Source organism: Pleurodeles waltl, chromosome 12 (assembly GCF_031143425.1).
Source record: "Pleurodeles waltl isolate 20211129_DDA chromosome 12, aPleWal1.hap1.20221129, whole genome shotgun sequence".
NCBI lineage: Eukaryota > Metazoa > Chordata > Amphibia > Caudata > Salamandridae > Pleurodeles > Pleurodeles waltl.
Window position 1 is genome coordinate 31909493 of NC_090451.1, and position 10442 is coordinate 31919934.

Sequence of the window (10442 nt, forward strand, 5' to 3'; positions counted from 1 at the left end):
TGTCCCTCCTCTAAGACTGTGTATGCCAGCCGTTGGGAAAATTTTGTGGCATGCTGTACAGAAAGTTGGATTCCCCTTCTGCCCCCTTTCTCAGGTTCTCCTTTTCATTGTTTCTCTTGCCGAGCAGGGCTCTGCTCTGGGCACTCTTAGGGTTATCGCTCTGCTATTTTTGCTTTATTGTGGTTGCCTGACCAGCCACCCCTCTTCAAACACCCTACTGTAAATAGGTTCTTCAAAAGATGTGCAACGTGTGTTTTCAGTTTCCACTTTCATTATGCCCCATTGGGACCTTAATCTAATTCTTACTTTTGTGTCCTCCCTTTGAGCCTTTGCATAATTGTCCACTCGGGCTCCTTACCATCAAGACAGCTTTTCTGGTGGTTATAATGTCTGCCCGAAGAGTCAGTGAGCTTCAGGCCTCATCATCTAAGCCTCACAGCTGAACATCTACCCAGACAAACTGGTGCTACTCAGGAGAGCTTCCTTTCTATCAAAAGTGGACACCTCTTTCACATAGTCAATCCATCACTTTGCCTACTTTTAAAGCTCCACCACACCCCTCTAAAGAAGAGGTGCAGCTTCACTGTCTGGACCCAAAAAGAGCATTGTCATTCTACCTTGACTGCACACAAGAGTTCTGGGTTGACAACCAACTCTTCGTGGGGTATGTCAAAGAGAAGGGCCGAGCCAAGCAGAAACTGTCCAACTCCAGATGGATCGTGCTCTGGATCAAGATTTGCTACGCATTTGCGAACAAGCAACCACCTGAGGTTTTGCATGCTCAGTCCACCAGAGCTACAGCTGCAACCACTGCATTAGCCCATGGAGTTCCGGTCCTGGACATCTGCCGGGCTTCTACGAGGGCTTCCGTGCACACATTCACAAAGCATTACTTCCTGGATAGTCAGGTCTGTTGAGATGGGCATTTTGCCTTTTCGGTCCTACAGGACTTCGTGTGAAATTGGTGTGCAGACCTACCTCTGGGGCTGGTACTGCTTGGGTATCTATGCTATAGCAAGGAATCTGCATCTAGAAGGCTCTATCAGATGAACAAGTTACTTACCTTCAGATGGAGGACCAGCTCTCCATATTGCGGCAAGAAGTGCAAGCTTTATTGACCAAAGGGGCTGTTGTGATGGTGCCGGTGTCACAAGGAGAACGTGGTTATTATTCCCACTACCTTCTTGTACCCAAGTAGGACAGAAGTCTTCGGCCTATTCTAGACCTGCATTCTCTCAACACCTTGCTCTGGAAGGAGAAATTTTAAATGTTCGCTCTTTAGGGTTGGACTTGCAAGACACCTATATCCATAAACCTGACCCATCAGCGCTACTTGTGGTTTGTGATAGGACAGGATAATTTTTAATTCACTGTGGTCTCACCAGCGCCCCTAAGTGTTGGCTGTGGTGGCAGCACACCTTCAGAGGGCAGGTTTGCCAGAATTTCCCCTAGCTCCACAACAGGCTGTTGAAGGGGGCTTATCCTAGGCAGTTGTCAACCACCTCTAGACTATAGCAAACTTACTGACATCTTTGGGGCTCAATATCAACATGCTAACTTCTCAGACACTCCCCTTCATCTGAGCCATTCCTGACATGGTTCAGTTTCATACCCTTTCCCCTGCGAAGAGTCCAGGACTCTCATGCTCTGATCCAGATCTTTCAGCCACCATCTTGGATTTCACGGAGATCAACACTGAGGCTACTGGGACTGATGGCCTCCTGCATCCTCACGGTCGAGCATGCCAGGTGGCATATACAGGCTCTGCAGTGTGATATGAAGTCCCAAAGGACACAACATTAAAGGGACCTCACCGATCATGTTCAGATTTCAAAGGAGACTGCAAAAGATCTGCAGGAGTTGTTGCTGGACCACGACTGGGTCAGTAGCGGACCCCTCCACCACCCAGAGCTGATAGCAGTGACCAATGCATCTCTTCTGGGCTGGGGCTGCCATCTAAGAGAGATGAAGATCAGAGGACCCTGCTCTCTGATGAAGTCTCAGCTCAATAATCAACCTTCTGGAGTGGAGGGTTATACATCAAAGGGAGGCTGGTACAGGTTCTCATCGACAATACCACCGCCATGTGGTACTACAATAAAGAGGGCGGGGGTCGCAGGCCTAATGTCAGGAGGCTTTGCCCCCCTGAAAGTGCTAGATCACCACAGAATTTTCCTGGTGGTGAATCACCCAGCAGGATCATTGAATACCAGGCAGATTAATTTAGCCGTCCATGCCTAGTGGATTACAAACATTATTTTTTGTTTGGATAATACACTGAGATCGGTCTCCTGGGCATAGAGGGGAGGTTCTGAATAGCACACATATCACAGATTATAAACACAGCGACACCTTCAGGTGGTGCAAGATCTCATCCACAAACGGGAAGGACATTGGCTCAATCTCTTTGACACAACAGAGAACACCCAATATCAGCAATTCTGCATGTTGGAGTTTCCAAGGCGTCTCTTGCTACACCTGGAGTAGAACAGAGACCTGCAAGCCTTTCCGCCAGTAACACTACTGCCCAGAGTTCTGAAGTTCAGGATTGAGTATGGCGAGCATGGTATCCAGAAACCCTGGGCCTGTGCGCATGTCCTTCAATTAGGCTGCCCCTCCTGGAGGAACTACCGTTGCAGCAACAGGGCAGGATTCTACACCCTGGTCTTCACACTCTTCAACTTCATGCTTGGAGATTGAGCAGTGACAGCTGAACACTATCGGCCTTCCTCTGGCAGTGGTTGGTCATCTTGGCAGCGAGTCCTCAACAAAAACGATATGCCTGTTGGGACAAGTTTGTGGTTTGGCGCGGCTCACACCAGATTGACCCCTCCAGGCCAAATTATCAGACATTCTCTTATTTGTTCTCTCCTGTCTATCAAGACTTTTCTTTGTGCACAGTTGGGGTTTTTTGGTGGGGGGGGGGGGGGGGGGGGGGGGGGCGAGTGGGGGGGGGGGCAGGGCATTTCAGCCCTCTTACGGTTGGCAGATCAGCCCTAGTTGTCTAGGTCACCTGTTATGATACAATTTTTGAATGGGCTACAGCATATGTTTCACCTTTTTCCCTTTGTTATGCCCCATTGGGAACTAAAACATATTGCAACGTCACAGATTGCCTTTACAATTCCTTATTTTCAAGATTTTGTTTCTCATCTTCATCGCCTTGGCTCAGCATGTGGGTGAGCTTCAGGTTGTGTCAATCTTCCATACACTTCCTTCTTCCCAGGCAAGCTGGTTCTCAAGACTTGGGCACCCGCCCGTCCGAAAGTTGTAATGCTGTTCCACATCAGTCAAACCATCACTTTGCCAGCGTTTTAGGTTACATCTCGCCCCTCTAAGATGGAGGACAGACTCCATCGCTTGAACCCATCGAGAGAGACGAGCTTCTGCATAGATCGTACCAAAGAACACCAGGTGGACAATAAACTCTTTGTGGGTTTTTCTGGGGCAACAAATGGCAATGCAGTGCAGAAGGGAACCATTCCACTCTGGACCATGCTCTGCATTAAATTCTGCTACATATAGGCCATAAAATAGGCTCTGAAAGGAGTGCATGCTCACTCTACCAGGGCCAAAGCGGTTCCAGCTGCATTGGCATGTGCAGCCCCGGTTCGTCTTCCTGGGCGTCCCTACAAACACAAAGCACTATTGCCTGGAATGTCAGGTTTGCCCGAAGAGGCCTTTTGCTCGCTCAGTCCTGCAGGACATTCTGGTTTGAGTCTATTTGCAAACCCATCTAAGAAGTATTGTTCTGGTATCTATTTAAAAAGGCGAGGAGGTCTTCATCAGAAGAATACATTATTTACCTTTACTAACGCTCTTTCTGGTAGAGACTACCTTGCCACATATTTGTCCCGGACTCTCCCTTTCACGCCATCTTGCGAGTTGCTTCTATACATTAATAAGACTTCAAAACTAGGAATCGGCGCAGTGGCTGCCAATTTGCTTTTGGAGCTCGGGGTGGGTGGGGGTCACTGAATGTCAAAAGCAACCGACATCAGCATGCAGAAATGGCATTTATAGAAGCCTGCACGTCATTTCAGGAGCTGAATGGCATCAGTGCAGAGTCGAGCAGTGCCACCTTCTGGCACTCAGAGATACTGCTAAAGAGATTCTAGATCCAGTCTGACACATGGGGAGTATACAAAAGGTGAGGATTTTGTAATTTTGAGTCTCTACCAGAAAGGGTGTACAGAAGGTAACTTGTTTTTTTTTCTTTTAAACCGAGGCATTGTGTTTTAATTTTTTGTTTTTTTAGAAATGCATTTGGTAAAACATAAACATTTAAATTTTAAGGTATGCTAAAGTCCTACAAATAAAAGGTACCTGTGAATGGGAACCAAGACTACAAGTGACTTTTCATTCCATAAAAACTGTCTGCTCGTCTGTTCTGTTTTGTACCCCTTTCTACCAGAGATTCCAGGTTGGTGCTGGCCAGGCACCTGCTGAGGAAGAGATGCACAACACTGCATAGTCATTAAACTCTTTCCTTCTCTTGTCCTTCTCACCACAGGTAAAGGGAACATTTCTAACTAATGACCAACGTCAAATCGATCTTTTCAAAACGAGATCCTGTGAAAAGCAAGGGAAGAAAAGAAGACCTTGTATCACAACTGCTATCGCGTCTACCCTGCCGTCCCAAGTCCCTTTACCTTGCTCCAGCTTAACCAGCGCCTTCCGAGGAGGTGAGAGAAGGCGGCCTCCAGCACCTCCAGAAAAGGCTCTCACTTGCTCTACACCACGTCCAAAGCGCCTCACCTGGGAGCCTTCACCAAGAGAGACCACGCAGGACCAGAAGAGGAACCCAGGCTTTCGGAATCTCATTATTTTTTCTTCAATATATATATTTATTTCAACGTAATTTATTTTTGTGGCTATCAAGGGACCAAGACTTTCCAAGTCGGACATTATACCTAGAGGTTGTGCTGCGGGAAGGGCTAGGCTTGTTGAAACTGGAATTGTTTTGCCTGGCTTCCTGGATACCCAGGTGTAGCTGGATTGTGCAGAAGGTCAGGCAGGTGACGTGGTTGTTGACGTCGTATGAGGAGAATATTGTGTTTGAGGGTCTGGAGTAAACAGCGATTTTACACGACATGCCTCCAGAAATGAGCGTCAAGAAATTAGTTCGGAAATGAGAGCATTTTTGCAGCAGCTTCAGAGCACAAACGGTACTCTGTCACTGAACCACCAAGATAAGAAATGATGCCTTCGTCTCCTGGGGTGGACCCGTACAGAAAGCACAGCATTATACGTAGAGATCTCAAATTACAGCACATGCAAACCTTAAAGCAACAAACCAAGTCCCCTTCTTGAAATCCTCCAGTCACCTCACCATGGTGGGCATTCAAAGAACCCTTTCAACCAGCTCGGACCAGCAAGGAATAAGACAAGCCGGTGACCTTGAAGAACCTGCAACATGAGCACAGACCTGGCTGGCTGGAAAAGGGACACTCGTGTGACTCCAACACAGGGCAAGCTTGAGCCCTTCGACAATCTGGAACTGGAGCACAGATCTGGCTGTCTGGAAAGAGGACTAGAGTGTTTTTTGCCCTTTTTACATACATTTGTAAAAGAGGTGAAAGCGTTTTACCTCAAGGAACTTCAACGTCGCTCCTGGATTACAAAATTGAAGACACAGAGATGCCATATCCGAGGAAATAGATGGGCTACGGATTTTGTGTTGCACCAAGTCTGTCCGACGTAGGAGCTGCAATTCTTCATCACGGTGTTGAATTTTTAAGTAAGCCTTGTGCCAAAGGTTGTGTCCCCTTATTTCTTTTTAAGCGCACTTGCGTCTCAGACACGCGGTTATTCGGTGGTGCACGAAGGCGCATTCGCTTATGAGACTACACCCTAGAGGTCCTCAACACTTGACTAAACGAAAACGTCAAGCAACACCATGAGGAAAGATCAAAGCAACTAGATGCAGAGGCCTCCTCTTTTCAAGACAGTTCCGGTGTCTCCGTCAAGGTACCACTACCTACACAGATCTCCCTTCCTCTCACAGAGGCCCGCGTCAGCTCCAAAACGCTGTTTCAGGCCCATGCAGTAATAGGTACCCCAGGCATGGCTGTTTGTGACACAGTAGGAGCCCTCCCTTTCCTACGGAAAAGGTCAGAACTCCAAACAGACTCTGTTAAACAGTGACAGGTCTGTCAAAGTTTTATCCCTATCTGAACAGACTGCGTTGGAAACGCCCTGATTCGAAAGTGGTCTGAGGCAATTCAACTCCATAAACCAGGATGGGCTTTAGGTATTAGGCTGAAACATTACTTTCTCTAGTGATAAAATTAACAGGCTCTTGAAAATGCTAAGTATTAAAATAATCTCCAGTTATGTGCCAAACCCCAGAGGCTTGTCTGCCTACAAACTCTCTGCCAATCTAGTGCCACGACTGCACGTACACTGCTCAGGGGTGTCTGGAGTAGGAAGGTATGCTAAAATTGCCTTGGTTTGTTTCTTTGGAGAGGTCGCGGGCTGCACTACATCAGACATCTCCAACAAGCAATACTAAGCCCCATAACCAGAAGATAAGGAACAGTTTGATTTACGTCTGAAATGGCACCAGAGTAATAACACAAGGGTGCAAAGTTCTGCGAAGCTCACGGGCCCCCGCTATAGCACAAGTCACCTGCACCTTCCCACAGGCACGAAGGGATGGCGAGGAGGGAGAGCGCTGGCAGGTACCTTTGACAATCCCCACCCTTCCACTTCCTAGCTGGATCGGTGTTCTTGACTCTCTGCAGGTCTTGTACGGGAACTGCCTGAAACCTAAGTGCAATGTTGGGTGAGCCTTAACGCAAGTGCCAGACTGTTCCAAACCTGTTCTTCCCTCGGCCAGTGGCTTGCACCTCACCAAGATCAAAACAGCTGGACCCAAATTCACTTCTGCAGATTTGTGTAAATATTACTCGTGGGAAGACAGCACATGTTGCACGGGGTGGCGGGAAGAGTCTACTCCATTTCTCATCTTCTTAAACATTCCTTATTCCAACTGTGTTCAAGCGACACAGGGATTTTTTTTAAAAAGTGACCTTTTATCTTTTTCATAACACTGCCTTCTCTTTGGGTACCCAAAGCCAGCAGCCTCTCCTTCCGTGCATCCCTCCAACCCAGAGACACTAGCCCTGCTGTGCTACAGCCAAGCGCCCTTGTCAACCGCTGAGCGACTGCTACATGTGTAACAAAAACAGGGAGGAAGGTTTCTAAAGGGAAACAGAAGTGCAACAATTGTTTCAATTGCACCTGTTTCCCCCACGCTTTCAGTTTCCCCCATGCATGTGTCACACACATACACATACACACACACACACACACACACACACACACACAGCCTGACAGGTTCCACTGCACTGGGCCCCATGTCCTGCTATGATGTCTACCACTTTGGGCTCCAATAGAAGCCTTTTCCACAGGTCGAGCTGTGAAGCACTTCTGCCAACTTTATGCCTGTACAGAAGCTGTCCCTTTCCCTTTTTCATCTGTACGCCTGCTCAGCCAAAAAGTGTTCACGACACGCTTCGACCACACCCAACCGCAACAAAAGCCGGACGAACTCTAATGCAGAGCACCTCCAGAAACAGGGTGGCCATCATTGTTGTACATACTTTCTTTTGTTTTAAATATTTCTGCATCCCTCTCTTTCCCCAGGGAAAAGAATGGCAGAAACTAGTTTCCTGATTATGAACCAGAAAATATGTGCCATTTACAAGGTGTATTCAAAGCAACGTTTACAGGTCGTGTGGGCCACCTCCACGGACTGACCAGAGTGCTGCTCACAGACTTGGGGGGATGAGTCTGTACACTGTTGCATTCGTGGACCTCCTGCCCCCTGGTGAAAGGCCTGGCATCCTTACCAATTGGGTGCAATGGCTGTCTGCAGGGTTCTCGGGGTGATGATGCGTTCTTGGACCAAGTCCCACCAAGCAGGTTTTCAGGAGCAACCTTCCTATATCAGGGAACAAGGAGACACTCTTCCGCAGAGCTATGGACATGCACCTCAACACGCTCAACAAGAGACACCAGAGGCCGGGCAGCATTTTTACAAAAAAGTGAGACTTACAACATGCTTGTTGCCCATGGACTTTGGAATCTGAGAGTTCATTCTCGTCTCAAGCTTTAGGTGACCCCCAACCAACCCATCCCCATGCATAACCCTCAAGCAATTCCTTCCTCTCCACTGGTGTGCATACGTGGGTGAGTGTGCAAGGACATGCGCGTGTGTTGTGCTGCTGGGTGACAAACATCCTGTTCTATCACTGGGGGGGGGGGGGGGAAGGTGAGCTCTGAACTGTGTTTCTTTGCAGAGTGTAAATACCATTTTTATACTTCACATCTGTTACGTATGTGATTTGTACGATGTAAGAAATTTCTCTTGACAAAAAAACTATTTAAAAAAAATATTGAAATGCAGCACGTCATGGAGTCTGTTTTAGGGGAGTTCTCTGTGGCATTTGCAGCGGGTTTGTGAGGTGTGCTCAGCCATTCCTGGTCACAGATCATCAAGCGCTAAGATCAACCCCTTACTGAAGCCCTGGGTCACCCCTTTTACACACAACTTAGTGGTCAACCATGTTTGATCTATTCCAAGTTACAAATGCTCCACTTCATAGTTTTCCACTATCTCACACTTTGCTGCTTTCGTGTGCATCTTCTCTGCCTCCTATAAAGCTGTGAAGGATTTGGTTTGTGTAACCATTCCTATAATGGAGTACTCTCATTTCTGGAGTTGGGTTTTTACAACCCACTTCTTACAGTCTGCTAATTTTCATAACTTGAATATAACCTCAAAGTCAATTAGAAATAAATTACCTACTGCATATGGCACCAATGTAAGATTCAGTGTGGGATACCAGTCTGTCTCCTAGGAATCTATCATTCCTGCCACACCAAGGTTTATTTAATACAAACGCCGCCAGCCTCTTGATCCAGCCAGTGGATGAGAGGATAGCACGAACATGCAAGGTTACGCTGAAGAAGTCTGCCCCCCGTCCCACTGTGATCCCAACTCCTGAGCAACTAGTTCCCTGGTTTGTTATCTGCTCTAAGGAATAAAATTACTCATACAAAGTTTGCAGTTTTTAAAAAGTTATTGCCAGTTCCCTTACTGGGGAATCGAGTAGGGCCTGGTGTCCGCTGCGGAGACACATAGGGTGCAGGTCTGAATCCCAGAAATGTAGCTTTGTTATTTATTTTGAAGACAGGGTCACTAACCATATCTCATTATACTTTTATAGTTGATGAAAGCTCTTAACGTGCTTAGAATAGAAGCAGATTGCCTTCTACCCACTTTCTGCACCCAAAAACATTTTTTTTTTTATTATAAGCTCCATTTGATAAATATTCAATAATTTTGCGGTGTGGGGCACTGTTGTTACTTTAGTGGAGTAAACAGTATGTGAGCTGTTCTTGGCAGTTTTTGCCGATATAAAAAACAAACAAAAAAATCCATGAAATATCTCCACATAGCATACTTATTTTTGATCCAATGCGCCCCCAATTTTTGTGCAGGAACCAAAGCACATTACAATTACGTAAAACAACTGAAGGACATCTCCAAGCCCAGGAAATGCAATCATGGGCTTGATCTTCTGCAGACTGCTGAGGTGCAGCACGGAGGGGCATGGTGCATTGTGGGTAATCCCCCGCCACCCCTGAAGGTTTACCCTTCTCCACATGGTGATCCCCTGGAGTGCAGGCAGAGGGTGATCCCTGCAGGCCCTGGTCACCGCACTCGCAGACAGGGGGTTTTCAAAAGGAAGCGGTAGCAGAGGTCACCATGGAAGTGATCAGTTAAAAGCATTATCAGAAGGCTCGTTCGAGTGGATGGGTCCTTCTGGAATGTGCTTTTATTTCCAAAGGGCAAACCTGGCTCTAAGGCAGCAAAGCGCAGATGTTAGTGAAGGCAATGCCCACCACTGGCCCCCCGCAGCAGGAGGGCCACAAAAACCCAGACAAACAAGGTCCATAGCTCGCTAATACAGACTCCAAAGGCTGACTAAATGAAGTGTGAATAATTTAATAAAAAGTATGAAAAAAATGAAAATAAATTTTAGAAGGATCTTGAACGCGGTATGATATTTACGAATGTGACGTATCCATTCCACTTTTCTGAGGCAACTGCAGAGTGTTGAAATGTGAGACTGTCAGGACCAATGTGAAAAACTCCTGCGAGCTGAAGATCCCAACACTTATTTAATAATAAAATGTTTTACCTGATAATCCATCGGTCTCGTCATGTTTGTCTTGCCAAACAAGTTTTATAAAACTGGAGCTCAAAGTCACCTTGCATGGGAGGGCCTTGCGCGAGTGTGAAGACACCTTGATGTTACGAACATTTGTGTGAACCTGCACAACTTCAGAGTTTCGGGACCCCCCCCCTTCAGTCCTGGGGTTGTGACTGACCGGAGTCTAGGTGTATTCACACTGCACTTTACCGATAC

At 47.0% G+C, this 10442-nt stretch overlaps 1 protein-coding gene across 4 annotated transcripts in view; it reads left to right on the plus strand.

The window, feature by feature from the left end:
- Window positions 1-10224, plus strand: part of CELF5 (CUGBP Elav-like family member 5) — a 226042-nt gene extending 215818 nt beyond the window's left edge. For 2 of the 4 annotated variants that reach the window (XM_069218065.1, XM_069218067.1), the window contains exon 13: window positions 4514-10224. The gene's annotated coding sequence lies outside the window, so the exon portion shown is untranslated. The remainder of the gene's footprint in view (window positions 1-4513) is intronic. The other 2 variants (XM_069218064.1, XM_069218066.1) reach the window with 1 other exon arrangement.
- The last annotated feature ends 218 nt before the right edge of the window (window positions 10225-10442 follow it).